Genomic DNA, 15,177 nt, shown 5'->3' with positions numbered 1-15,177 from the left:
AGCACAGCGGGGTAAGCGCAGGTGGCACAAAGCACAAGGACCGGCATAAGGATCCCGGTTCGAACCCCCGGCTCCCCACCTGCAGGGGAGTCGCTTCACAGGCGTTGAAGCAGGTCTGCAGGTGTCTATCTTTCTCTCCTCCTCTCTGTCTTCCCCTCCTCTCTCCATTTCTCTCTGTCCTATCCAACAACGACAACAATAATAACTACAACAATAAAACAACAAGGGCAACAAAAGGGAATAAATAAAATAAATATTAAAAAAAAGAAAGAAAATTAAAAAAAAAAAAGAACAATAGACTGGAGTGGAGAAAAGCCCATATTCTTTTTTTTTAATTTTTTATTTTTTATTTATAAAAAGGAAACATTGACAAAACCATAGGATAAGAGGGGTACAACTTCGCACTGTTCTCACCAACAGACCTCCGTATCCCATTCCCTCTCCTAATAGCTTTCCTATTATTTAACCCTTTGGGAGTATGGATCCAAGATCATTGTGGGATGCAGAAGGTGGAAGGTCTGGCTTCTGTAACTGCTTCCCCACTGAACGTGGGCATTGACAGATCAATCTATACTCCCAGCCTGTCTCTCTCTTTCCCTAGTGGGGAAGGGCTCTGGGGAAGCGAAGCTCCAAGGCACATTGGTGGGTTTGTCTGTCCAGGGAAATCTGGATGGTGTCATGCTAGCATTTGGAACCTGGTGGCTGAAGAGAGAGTTAACATACAAAGCCAAACAAACTGTTGAACAATCATGGACCTAAGGGCTGGAATAGTGCAGATGAAGTATTGTGGGGTCCTCCATTTTGTCGATAGCTAGTAGTCATATTTTAGTTATATTTCAAAGGGCTGTAGCTATACTAGTGTTTTTGTTTTTTTGTTTGTTTGTTTTGTCTTGTTTTTGCGTAAGTCTGAAATTTGATATGCAGGTGGATCCAAGTTATTGTCTGGGGAAATGATGTCATGGCTGGGAAAGGGACAAGAAAGCTGGATCCCCAGTCCTGGAACCTAAGGATAGGGCTGAACTTCCCGCATGCCTCTCCCAATTCATATCAAATAATATTGCATCTGACAATCACAACCTAATCAACGCAACGATTGCCACCTCAACACGCTTCAGCTCAGACTGTGTCCAGAGACTTCAGGTGTGGAATGACAACTCGTCAGCTTCATTACTCGGATGAGACCTTTCTTTTCATAGTATGCTCTAATTCCATCCCAGGTGGTTCACTTCCTAACAAAGTCCCAAAACCTAGATATAGACCAGATTCTGTGAGAGAGAGCATATGTTCACACGTATCCATAAACTAGTGCAAAATATATACCTGAAAGCAGAAGTACACTAGAGTTGCAGTGAGTACCCCCCCCCCAACACTTCCTCTCCACTATTCCAACCTTTGCATCCATGATTGCTCAACAATTTTTTTGGCTTTGTATGTTAACTCTCTTTTCAGCCACCAGGTTCCAGATGCCAGCATGATGCCTGCCAGGCTTCCCTGGACTGAAGACCCCACCAATGTGTCCTGGAGTTCCACTTCCCCAGAGACCCACCCTACTAGGGAAAGAGAGAGGCAGACTGGGAGTATGGACCGACCAGTCAGTGTCCATGTTCAGCGGAGAAGCAATTACAGAAGCCAGACCTTCCACCTTCTGCAACCCACAATGACCTTGGGTCCATGCTCCCAGAGGGATAGAGAATGGGAAAGCTATCAGGGGAGGGGATGGGATATGGAGATTGGGTGGTGGCAATTGTGTGGAGTTGTACCCCTCCTATCCTATGGTTTTGTTAATGTCTCCTTTCTTAAATAAAAAATAAATTAAAAAAAAAAAAAAAGAAAGCTGGATCAGGGAAGAGAATAGCTCCCTAATATGGGAAAGGGGTATAAATATTGTTGACTGTAAACCCCATCACTTTGATGTGGTCTGGGGCCCATAATTAGCTTAGGAGCCTGTGTGACCTCTGCATCCCTCTAGATCTGAGCTCACATTCTGTGGTCATGAGTAGGAACATTCCATGCTGCCCCAATATGAACCCATCTTCCTCAGGTATAGCATACAGTATGTTGTCCATCCTCCCTTCAGAGAATGGATCATTCTCTACCATTATTGATCCAAGTTGAGGGCAAGGTCCTATGGGGCCCCACAAAGAGGCCTATTTTGTTGTTCCTGATAGAAATGACTGGTAACAATGGAGAGAGGGATTTATTTGAGTTCTAGACCCATCAAGTCTATTTGGGAATCTCAGGGTACCCCGATTAGGGCCCTAGCTGGTGGAATGGCCTGCTAGTGACTACAGAGTCATCGTTAAAGTATGCCAGTCTCTTGCCCTTATTCAGCTTTTGCAGTCCTTGCTTTGCTAAGGTTAGCTCTGGAGTGAGTGAGAGAACTGTAATAGGAAGTAGGTGAGGAGGTTATCTAAGTCTAATTAGATACTATTTCATTATGAACTTGATACTGACTTGCTACAGACTATTGTGCACTTTTGCTTTCAGGTATATATTTTGCCCTAATGTATGGATACATGCTAACATATGCCCTATCTAACGGGACCTGGCCTATATCTAGGCCTTGGGAACCTGTTAGGAAGTGAACCTCCTGTAATGGAATTAAAGAATATCATGAAAGGAAAGGTCTCACCAAGTGATGAGGGTGAAGGGTTGGCATTCCATGCCTGATATCTCTGGACACAGTCTGAGGTGAAGCATGCTGAGATGGTACTTGTTGCATTGATTAGGCTGAAATCAGCAGATGCAGTATAATTTGGTATGACTTAAGAGAAGCATGCAGGGAAGTGAGCCCCACCCCAGAGGTTCCAGGATTGGGAGAAACATAGGCTCTATAGAGGAGGCAGGAGATTCCTGTTGTCTTAGGGTCCAAGAAGACAATAGATAGTTATTTCAATAATCACATTGTTTTGCAATTGGGTTAACTTTGAAAAATCCCCTTGTTAGGATTTGCTGTATCATACACACCATCACCATGCTTTATGTCCTTTGACATCATTTCCATATAGCTATGCCACCAGTTGCTTTTGTTCTCCCTAGACTAAACTTTTTTTTAATTTATTTTTTATTTAAGAAAGGAGACATTAACAAAACCATAGGATAGGAGGGGTACAACTCCACACAATTGCCACCACCCAATCTCCATATCCCATCCCCTCCCCTGATAGCTTTCCCATTCTCTATCCCTCTGGGAGCATGGACCCAAGGTCATTGTGGGTTGCAGAAGGTGGAAGGTCTGGCTTCTGTAATTGCTTCTCCGCTGAACATGGACATTGACTGGTCGGTCCATACTCCCAGTCTGCCTCTCTCTTTCCCTAGTAGGGTGGGTCTCTGGGGAAGTGGAGCTCCAGGACACATTGGTGGGGTCTTCAGTCCAGGGAAGCCTGGCAGGCATCCTGATGGCATCTGGAACCTGGTGACTGAAAAGAGAGTTAACATACAAAGCCAAAAAAATTGTTGAGCAATCATGGATGCAAAGGTTGGAATAGTGGAGAGGAAGTGTTGGGGGGGTACTCACTGCAACTCTAGTGTACTTCTGCTTTCAGGTATATATTTTGCACTAGTTTATGGATACATGTGAACATATGCTCTCTCTCACAGATGTCGTATGCTTTACATTGGTTTGTTCTAGCCCTCCCCAGCCAAGAGAATTGGATCAGTCCAGTTAATTTCGCGGGCCGCTTGGCCCCGCCCCAAGGGACCCCGGGAGAGGGTTCCTGAGTTCGAGAGTGCCAGAGTTTTCAGAGGGTTCCCCAGTACGAGAGTTCCAGAGTTCCAGAGTTGGAGAGTTCCTTTGTTCGAGAGTAAGAGAGAGTGTGCTTGCGCCGCCGCAAAGAGACAGCAGAGTTCTGTTTGGTGATTAGTTTGTCTTAGTTTATGAATCGTTGTTCCTGAATAAAGAAATACAGCTTCCCTGCCCAGCCGTTGTCTCCGCGTCTCTGTTACCCACCCGTGAAGCCAGCCCGGCTGGCAAGAATTTTAACAACACACAGAACCTGGTCTATATCTAGGTTTTGGGACTTTGTTAGGAAGTGAACCACCTGGGATGAAATTAGAGAATACTATGAAAGGAAAGGTCTCACCCAAGTAATGAAGCTGAAGGGTTGTCATTCCATACCTGAAGTCTCTGGACACAGTCTGAGCTGAAGCATGTTGAGGTGGCAATCGTTGCGTTGATTAGGCCGATCGCAATATTATTTGATATGAATTGGGAGAGGCATGCGGGAAGTTGGGCCCTATCCTAAGGTTCCAGGACTGGGGGAAGTATAGGCTGTATAGTGGAGATGTGAGGTTCCTGCTGTCTTAGGGTTCAAAAAGACAATGGATAGTTATTGTTATCATCACATTATTTGGTAATTGGGTTAACTTTGAAAAGTCCTTTTGTTAGGGTTTGCTGTATAGTACCCAGTATCTTGTATATAGCTGTGCCACTGGTTGCTTCTGATCTGCTTGGTCTAGGCTTTTGAGAGAGTCCGCATATCAAATGCACAGCCTATATATTAAAAAGACTCACGCTGTGTTTTAAAAACTTTGAGACATACAATTAATTTTCCCCCTCTCATATTAATTAACTAGTGATTTATATGACTACACTTTACTAGGAGTTTACATAAACACCATTCCCACCACCAAAAGACTGTGTCCCATCCCACCCACCCACCCCCACCCCCCACCGGCGGAGGAAGCCACATGTCTACCTCTCACCACAGGGTTTTTACTTTGCTGCCCTACTTTCAATTTAGTCAGATCCTGCTTTTAGGTTCCTTTTCTGTTCTTCTTACTCAACTTCTACTGATGAGTGGGATCATCCCATACTCATCTTTATCTTTCTGACTTAGCTCACTTAACATAATTCCTTCTAGCTCTGTCCAAGATGGGTCAGAGAAGGTGGGTTCATTGTTCTTGATAGCTGCATACTATTCCATTGTATATATATACCACAGCTTTCTCAGCCACTCATCTGTTGTTGGGCACCTGGGTTGCTTCCAGGTTTTAGCTATTATGAATTGTGCTGCTATGAACATAGGAGTACACACCTCTTTTTGGTTGGGTGTTATGGAGTCCTAGACTAAACTTTAAGAGAGTCAACATATCTAAGACTCAGCCTATGTATTAAAAAGACTCAGTCTATGAAAAGCCCATATTCTACCACTGATACAACTCTGTTGATTTGCTTCAGTTTTTATTTGTTAGAGATTTTAAATCAAGAGGTTTATTTTTTGCATTAGCTATAAAATTTAACCTTTCTCTTTCCAAGATTGTGTACCTGAAATATATATATGAATCACACATCTTTATTTCCACAGAGTGGATTTTAAAATTTTTTTTATATTTGTTTATTTATTCCCTTTTGTTGCCCTTGCTCAGAGTGGATTTTATAGAGAGCAATAGCAGTCACATCTTAAATCAATCTCCAATAAGAAACTAAGATGCTGCATTGTTTCTTCAAGGATTATTCATTTTACTGAACTCCAAGCTATCAAATTGGAAACTTCCTTGGAAAAGTTTGAATTAAAATAGCATTGAAATTATAAAGAGTACCTTAGATGAGCTGGTTGTAGACATCTAAAGAAATCTGTAATCAAGCTTTAAGAAAATGCTAAGTGAAAGAACAAGAATGCATGAGCAGAAAGTATCAAAAAAAACCTATTAAAAATAAAAGGTCATCCAGGAATAATTGAGCCTGCCAAAAATTAATATTGGGGAATTTAGATTTAATTTTTTCCCAAGCTCTCAGTTTAAGAGGTGAAATAAGATGAAGTAATGTACATGAGTAGTCTGAGAGAACAGGAGCAAAGGAGAGAGTGAACATATTTTTACTTTATAAAACTAAAATAAAAAGACCTACTTGAATAAGTACATTGACTTCTCTTTTTTTAAGTTTGGTTCAAATGATTTTTAATTTTTCTTTTTTAAATTTATTTATGAAATGGAAATATTGGCAAGATCATAGGATAAAAGGGGTGTAGTTCCACACAATTCCCACCACCAGAGTTCCATATCTCATCTCCTCCCTTGATAGCTTTCCTATTCTTTATCCCTCTGGGAGTATGGACCCAGGGTCATTATGGGATGCAGAAAGTGGAAGGTCTGATTTCTGTAATTGCTTCCCCACTGAACATGGACATTAGCAGGTTGATCCATACTCCCAGCCTGTCTCTTTACTTAGTGAGGAAGGGCTCCAAGATACATTGGTAGTCATCTTCCCAAGGAAGTCATGGTAGCATCTGCTACTTGGTGGCTGAAAAAGCATTAAGATATAAAGCAGAACAAGTTGTTAAATAATCAGGAACCTAAAGGCAAGAATATAGCACATGAGATTTGGGGGTCTTCATTTTGAAAAAAGCTAGTAGGTCTATTTTAGGTATATTTTAAGGGGTCCATGACTTTACTAATTTTTGCCTGAGCCTGAGAGCTAACATACAGGTGGACAAAAGGTATTGTCTGGGGAGTTGGTGTCAGAGTTGGAAAAAGGACTAGAAAGCTTTATTGGGGAAGAGAATAACTCCCAGATATGGGAAAATTATATAAATATTGTTAATTGTAAACCACATCAATTTTATCTGGGGCCCATATTTAGCACAGGAGGCTATGTAACCTCTGTATCCCTGTAGCTCTGAGCCCACATTCTGTGGTCATGAATAGGAACATTCTAGGCAGCACTAATTTCAGGACCCATCTTCCTCAAGTAGTAGAGTATGTTGCCCAGCCTCCCTTCGGAGAATAGGTCTGTCCCTACCATTGTTGATTCACATTGAGGGAAAGATCCTGTAGAGGTACACAAGAGGGTTTATGGTGTTGTTCCTGCTGGAAATAGCCAGTGATAATGGAGAGAGGGAACTGTTAGGTCTAGGCCCATCATATCTGTGTGGGAAACTTTTTTTTTACCTTTATTTATTATTGAATAGAGACAACCAGAAATTGAGAGGAGAGGGGAAGATAGAAAGGAAGAGAGACAGAGAGACACTTGCAGCACTGCTTCACCACTCACAAAACTTTCCCCTTGCAGGTGGGGACTGGGTCCTTGATCAGTGTAACGTGTGGCTTAACCAGGTACGTCACCACCCAGCCCCAGTATATTGGCTTCTCAACAGAGTTTTTTAATTTAATTTTTTTAACCCAGGCAACAGCTGGATATGTCTGAGAAGTATTGATGAGAAAGACATGTTGAATAAATACCACTCTATAGTTATGATATTAGTACAGGGCTATTTGCATGTGAAAAGTACTTTAAGTAGTAGTCGTAGTAAAACTTTCTGGTATGCTTTGTTTGGGGTGGGGAGAGTAGCTCTCAATGAAGCCTCTTTCAGACATATGTCGTGGGTTTTGTGTTGCTGAACTTTTCCATATTAACAAACTAAGTTACTCTTCATTTCATTCCTTTGGCTATAGGACAGATGAAATTCACCCAAGTCTCTGCCACAGACATTCTCAGATGGTGCTAATAAAAAGAAACCCAAACCAGAATTGGTGGTCCACATTGTGAGAGTTGCTAAATATCATCACAAAGCAGTAATTATCCTACAGCATGCTTGGTGGCTCGACATTCTGAAATACAAATGTCAAGACCATAGAGTCTTGGGGATCTTGCTAGTGGAAGCTGATGTTTTCTGTTGGGTGGTCTTCTGTTCTACCTGGTGGTCTTGTCTCTGCCTGCTATGACAGCACTGATGGTTGCATGTAGTCCTCAATCCTACACAGTATTCACTTGTCTTTCTTAAGTAGTGCATGACAAGTCATAAAAGACAGACTACCCAGAAATGACACTGCAAGTATTCCAGACATTTTCTGTCTTGGTGGTGACAGTTCCAAATCAACTTGGCTCATTGTTTAAGTCAAAGCATTTTTCTAAGTGTCAGCTCAAAATGCAGCCTTAGATCTGGAAAATCAAGCTGAAGTCTTCTTGTATTTTTCATCATTGCTTCTAATACATATTCAATTGTTAGACTGCAGCTCAACGCTTATGATAGATGTCACAGAATAGAATCTGTCTAAGTCATCTTTGGGTTAGCAAGACTTCACTGCCTTTTAATAAGCATACCTATATCACTTTCCTATAGTACTCATTCAGGATTAATTTTCCAAGGTCTGTCCTGGCAGAGTATTAAGGGAAGGCTCATAGGATGGCAATGTAATCTCTGCCCAGAGGGTCAAAATGCCACAAAAACTTGGATCAGGCAGTGATCCAAGTTTTAACTCTGAAGAGTGCATTGGAACACTCCAACACAAGCTGATATAGCACTGTTTTTCTGAAAGTATCAGACCAAGATGTAATCTCGGTAAAATTCTGGGTGGTTTCATTTGGATTGAATTTGGGGATTCAGTTCCAGTCCCTTCTTCTGTAGACAGTCAACAGCGTCAGGTTGAAAGCTGTCAGGAGCTGCTTGTTGCTGGCTTTGAAAGTGACTGGGATCCATGTGGATTCAGTCGGCTAGGATGGATTGTCAGTTTCCCCAATGAATGGGTACTCACGGGATGCACCACAAGAAGGTCGACCCAATGCATCCCTTCCAGTCCCTATAAGCTCCGTAGCCCATTCCAAAGTAGGGTTCCTACAAACTCCACCAGCGCTTATTTATACGACCTCTCACTGACCACTGTACACTTGACCTTGCATTGTAATTAAATATTCATAGTCACTTTTTTTGTTGAGCAAACACAAACTGAGTTCCTATTACTATTTTGTTGTTAAAATTCGGAGGCTCCAGCTGGCCGGGCTAGCTTCATGGGCGGGTAACAGAGACGCGGAGACAACGGCTGGGCAGGGAAGCTGTATTTCTTTATTCAGGAACCACGATTCATAAACTAAGACAAACTAATCACCAAACGGAACTCGGCTGTCTCTTTGCGGTGGCACAAGCACTCTCTCTCTTACTCTCGAACTCAGGAACTCTCTCTTACTCTGGAACTCTGGAACTCTCGTATTGGGGAACCCTCTGAAACTCTGGCACTCTCGAACTCAGGAACCCTCCAACTCTGCAACTCTCTCACTCTCGAACTCTGGCGGGTTTCCTAGGGGCGGGGCCAAGCGGGCCGCGAAATTAACAGGACTGATGCAATTCTCTTGGCGGGGGAGAACTACCCAATGTAAAGCATACAACACTATTTCATTCACTCTTTCTGGCAATTTGAAACCTCTCTTCTTACTCAGAAGCCCAAATTTCCAAGAACAAATAAGGATGAAAGCATAGGGATTGGACCAGAAAGATATCTTAGCAGTAGAGTACAGAACTTGTATGCATAGATTTGATCCCAGGTACCACCATATTCTTTTTTTATTTAATTTTTTTATTTATAAAAAGGAAACATTGACTAAACCATAGGATAAGAGGGGTACAACTTCACACAATTCCCACCACCAGAATTCTATATCCCATCCCTTCCCAGTACCACCATATTCTACAACTGTGTGATGACCTAGTGTGATCTCTCGCTCTCTCCACCTCTTTCTCTCCCCGCTCCCCGTGAATAAATAAACAAATATGTAGTTGTCACAGAAGTTTGATGGGGAGGAGTAAGTTTTCCATGTGTGTGTCTGGGAGAAGAACACCCCAGATGGACCTGTAATTCAAAGTTTTAGAGACAGGAATGTCTTGATTTGTTCTAGAAAAAAATTTCAATGTGACTGTAACAGCAAGTGTGTGTGTATGTGTGTGTGTGTGTGTGTGTGTGTGTGTGTGTCTGTGTGTGTGTCTGTGTGTGTCTGTGTGTGTGTCTGTGTGTTAGGATGGGAGTTGATACTAAATGATAAGACTCAAAATATTATGAGGGATTATCGGGTATTGGGTCACTATACCATTGTAAAGACATTGTTTCCAATGAGTAACATGTGAACTCAGTGGAGAATTCTTCAGATGGACATTATCTAACTTACATTATAAAAGTACTACTGATGGCTGTGCTGAGGACCGACCTTAGGGAGTCAAAAGTGGAACCAGGGAGACCACTGTGGAACAAGCACAGTAATTCAAGGGAGTGAAAGATATATTTCGACCTGGATTAGAGGTAGTGATAAGTGGTGTGATTCTAAATACATCTTGATAATAGCACTAACAAGATTTCATTTTGAATAAAATTTGAATGAAAGGAGAGAGGTGCCAAAGATGACTCAATTTTGTCAGTCAAAGCAACAAGTAGATAGCACTGCCAAGCACTGAGGTAAAGAAGATAATAGAAAGGTTTGGGTGAAGAGTCCAATTATGCATTACTGTGTACATACTGAAATGATACATAAGCATCTGTAATTCAGGGAGAGGGCCAGAGATGTAAATCTGAGTGTCTAGCATACTGATAAATATAAAACTTGAGATCTGGACATAGCTCAGATATGTCCACCCAATAGAGTGCACAGTTTTATTGCTGTGATATTTTTTTCACTCTCCCTTTGTCTCTTTATATCTGAAAAATGTTGGCTCAGAGCCATTAAGCCCTGATGATGAGGAGGAAAAAAGGAAATTAAGACATGCAGAGAGGCACTTGGGATGCATGCACACAGAGAGAAATCATGTGAGTGTTGAGAGGAAGGGCAGCCTTCTGCAAGTCAAGAAAAGAGACCTCACAAGAAATTTAATTTGTCAACTCCAGTACTCCATGAAGATAAACTTCTGTTGTTTAAGTCACCCAATCTGTGACATATTGTTATGGCAGCCCCAGCTAACTAATACAATTGTTTTTGTTGGAAATAGTTTTGTTTTGTTTTGTCTGTGAAGGGTCAGGTGGTTAAGATGGAAAAAATAGTAGCATGTTTGTATATTTTTAAGAAAGATCCAGGTTGAAATAATCTAGGAGGCACAGGAGAAAATTGATGGAGAGGTATTTGTTGAGAAGGTGAACATGGGTGGGATCTGGTCTTTGTTACTCATGACACAGAACCACTTTTAGCCTTAGGCCTCAATCAGCATTCCAAAAATAAAGCTTCTCTGATGTCTTGATCATTAGCGTACCAGTGTCAGTAAACTTAGGGAGAAGAGAAGGTGCTACCAAAACTTGATGTCTAGAAAAAGCATGGATTCATCAAGAGAAATAAATCACAAAGAAAAATGATTTTTAGGTAGAAGGAGAGAAATAGAGACAGAATTTAGGAGAAAAGAAACAAGATGAATTTAACTTTTTATCAATGAGAAATTTATCTGGGAAATATTTATTACAACTCAGTGAAAAAAAAAAGTACTAATCTTTCCTAAAGTATTATTTTGCTGTTTGCATACTATTAGGGGTTCCTACTGCTGCCTCTCCACTATCACAAGCCCCTTACATTTAAAATTTTATTTTATTATTTTTGTCTTGTCTTCCCCCCCCCCAGAACATTGTTCAGCTCTGTCTTAATGTTGGTACCAGGGAGTGAATCTGGGATCTTGGAGTTGGGCATGAAAAGTTATTATTTTTTTACTAAGTAATTTAATACTAATTTACAAAATTCTAAGATAACAGAGGTATAATTCCACACCTTTCATACCACCGAAGTTATGTCCTCATTCCCTCCACTGGAAATTGCATTAGCTCTCCCCAAATCACAGATACGGGTTAACTATTATTTCTATAGCTAGAACTATCTATCTATATTTATATATATTAGCCAATTTTTTCCACTGTGGTCCTGCCTTCTCTTCCTTTCTAAGTCACACCTACTAATTCTGAATGTCCTACATATTATTTTTTTTTCCCTCTTCTCTCTCTGGGTCCTGATGAAGTTGGAGCTCATCCTTTTAGTCATATTTCCCTAACATTTACCCCTCTGAGAGTACGGACCAAAATTCTTTATGGAGTGCAGAAGGTGGAAAGTCTGGCTTCTGTAATTGCTTCTCCACTAGATGCAGGTGTTGGCAGGTGGATCCATACCCCCAGCCTGTTTCTGTCTTTCCCTAGTAGGGTAGGGCTTTGGGAAGGTGAGGTTCTGGGACATATTGGTGAGGTCATTTGCCCAGGGAGTTCAGGATGAAATCATAAACATGAATTTTTTTTCATGACTACTGTGTTAACTATCTGACCCTAATTATCATCATCATCATTATCATTTTAGATAAAAACATAAACACAGCAAGGCAGAGAGAGAGAGAGAAAGCGAAAGAGACTATTGTATAGTAGCTTACTTCAATGCACTAAGGGATGGGACTCAAATCTGGGTCCACACGTGACAAAGTAGCACACTAGCCAAGTGAGTTATTTCACTGATCACCACCTCCTTGATTTATTTTTTAATTTTTAAAATATTTATTTATTTATTCCCTTTTGTTGCCCTTGTTTTATTGTTGTAGTTACTATTGTTATTGATGTTATTGTTGTTGGATAGGACAGAGATAAATGGAGAGAGGAGGGGAAGACAAAAAGGGAGAAAGAAAGATAGACACCTGCAGACCTGCTTCACCGCTTATGAAGCGACTTCCCTGAAGGTGGGGAGATGGGGACTGGAACCGGGATCCTTACTCTGGTCGTTGCGTTTTGCGCCACCTGTGTGCACTTAACCTGCTGCACTACTGCCTGAATCCCCTCCTTGATTTTTAAAAATTAACTTCATTTATTTATTGGATAAAGAAACTCAGAAATAGAGAGGGAAGGGGGGGATAGAGAGGGAGAGAGAGAGACAGGGAGACACCAGCAGCACTGCTTCACCACTCACAGAGCTTTCCCCCTGCAGTTGGGGACCAGGAGTTCAAACCTGGGTCCCTTGTACATTGGAACATGCGGCTCAACCAGGCACCACCCCCTTGATTTTTAACATGAATGCAAGTTGTCAAAATGAAGTCTTTAAAGGAAAAATGAGAAGGAAAGGCAAGTAAAATTAGAGTCAATTACAGTTAGAAGGGGAAAAAACAATTATTCAGTCTTGCCATTTTGAAGACATTGTTAACAATGGGTCTTGGGCTGTACATGAGAAAAAAGAAAACATTGGAATTACAAAGCTAATAGGAAGGAGATCATATCATCTTACCATAAAATCTCATTGTATTGAGACTGGTCCCACTTTGCTATGGTAGGAGAATCTTGGTATCATAAAACTAAGAAATGGAGGCCACAATAAAAATGTATTTTGAGTTGTTGGAGCATATCACTATGAGTCAGTACTAAAATAAGAACTGGAACCCAGCACTTCTGGCTGTTGGTCAGGAATACCCACATAATTGCATTTCCTGTGTTTTATTTATTTTTTTTTATCTTGAGTTGATTCTCAATCCTCTCTCTCTGTCTCTTGTTTTCTAGCTCTTTTTCTCTTCTCACATACCATAGATGACTTTGTATGTGTCTTCCATAAATCACTTCATAAGTGAGACCCTTTGTTCTCTTCTCTAGGTACCGAAAGAAAAGTTGTGGCAGAGAAGCAGGACTCAACATTACGGGAGATAATTGAAGGTCAGTCAGCTGAAAATAATTCATATTTACCCATGGCTTCCTATACCAGAGCATCTGGTTTCCATTAGCCAACACACTGTCCTGTAGTCCTGACTGTGGTGGCCTACGGTAACCACATTTTTGCTCAAAAAGAGAAAGACTGCTTTATTACATCTGTTCCCGAGATGTTTCCAAAGTCTTTGCACAAGGCAGTGCCCTGCATTTAGATGAACAAAGAGTGTAACTTCCTAGTGTTGGGTACAGTGATTGAGCCCACTGCCAAGCAGTTAGTTTCTCTCTCTCTCTCTCTCTTGTCAAAATCCATCTCAGGATCAAATGAATTACTAACACTAACCATATCTAAATTTCCTATAATTGAAAGGAGACTTCCCATTATTATCTCCATGCATGGAAAGTATATTAAGTCACCCATAGCTGCCTACAGTTGGCACTCATTTTTGTTATTTATTTATTTATTTATTTATTTATTATAAATCTTTAAATCTTTATTTTTAATAGAGACAGAGAGAAATTGTGAGGCATGGGGAATAGTGCAGGAGAGAAATAGAGAGACACCTGCAGACCGCTTCACCACTTGTGAAGCTTTTCCCCTGCAGGTGGGGACCAGGGGCTTGAGCCCGGGTCCTTGCACACTGTAATGTGTGTGCTTAACCAGGTGTGCCACTGCTTGGCCCCTCATTTTTATTTTTACTGTTCTTGTCTGTAGCTAGCATATGAATCTGAGAACTCATCTCTGAGTTTAAGCAATAATTGCTTTTATTCTGTGTATTAGTAAATTAGATATTAGCATTTCCTATTTGTTTTCTTTTTATCATTGTATTCATTAGTTAGTGCATATGACATAAAATGATAAAAGAAAATGAAAAAGAAACATTTCTCACCACAGAATGATGAGAAATTCACCATCTTTTCCTCTCAACCCTCCCATCACAAAATTCCTAAAACTATCCAAGTAAATCAAGACTGTGGTTGAATAGTGAATAAAAGCAAAAGTCTGTGTTTGACCAAATGTTAGAATCCTTTTTAGTGTGAAAGAAGGAGAAAGGTTGAGAATGTGCACAGAAAGTTTATCCCTCACCATATGCCTTGTACATAGTAATCCCACTTGAACACAGGGCTATTTCTACTAAGAATCCAGAAAGTTCATCTTTACTTTCTATGCAATCCCAAGAGCACTCAACTTTTTTTTTCCTTTCTTTTTTTTTTAATTTAAGAAAGGATTAATTAACAAAACCATAGGGTAGGAGGGGTACAACTCCACACAATTCCCACCACCTAATCTCCATATCCCACCCCCTCCCCTGATAGCTTTCCCATTCTCCATCCCTCTGGGAGCATGGACCCAGGGTCATTGTGGGTTGCAGAAGGTAGAAGGTCTGGCTTCTGTAATTGCTTCCCTGCTGAACATGGGCGTTGACTGGTCAGTCCATACTCCCAGTCTGCCTCTCTCTTTTCCTAGTAGGGTGTGTCTCTGGGGAAGCTGAAAAACGGCGGTTAGATGCCACGAAGTAGGTGGCAATGCCTTAACCGTATGTGTGTTGCAGGCCGAAGCCTCTTCCATCCTTGTCAAGGGGAGTGCTAACCTTCTCTCCTTTCATACAACACAACACTCAACTTTTGGATTATTCAAAATAACTAAGAATGGAAGAAAAGTTTAGAACTACAATATTAAGTATTCAGTATAGTTAAGAGCAGAGCCCTTCCCAGAGAAGAGTCTTTATCCAGCCCACAAATGGGCTTCACAGCTGATAGTTCTAGATTTGTCCTTTAATTTAACATGATCTCTTCTTTATCATCAGTTTTGGGATACCTGTTTCAAACTTAACAAAC

At 41.0% G+C, this 15,177-nt stretch overlaps 1 non-coding gene across 1 annotated transcript; it reads right to left on the bottom strand.

Moving 5' to 3' along the window:
• Positions 1 to 14,829: 14,829 nt before the first annotated feature.
• Positions 14,830 to 14,952, bottom strand: LOC132540655 (U6atac minor spliceosomal RNA). The gene has a single exon (XR_009551842.1). It is a non-coding gene; the product is annotated as a U6atac minor spliceosomal RNA (small nuclear RNA).
• Positions 14,953 to 15,177: the final 225 nt, after the last annotated feature.

This window comes from Erinaceus europaeus, chromosome 9 (assembly GCF_950295315.1).
Source record: "Erinaceus europaeus chromosome 9, mEriEur2.1, whole genome shotgun sequence".
Classification (NCBI taxonomy): Eukaryota; Metazoa; Chordata; class Mammalia; order Eulipotyphla; family Erinaceidae; genus Erinaceus; species Erinaceus europaeus.
This window is presented reverse-complemented; position numbering and strand designations above follow the sequence as displayed.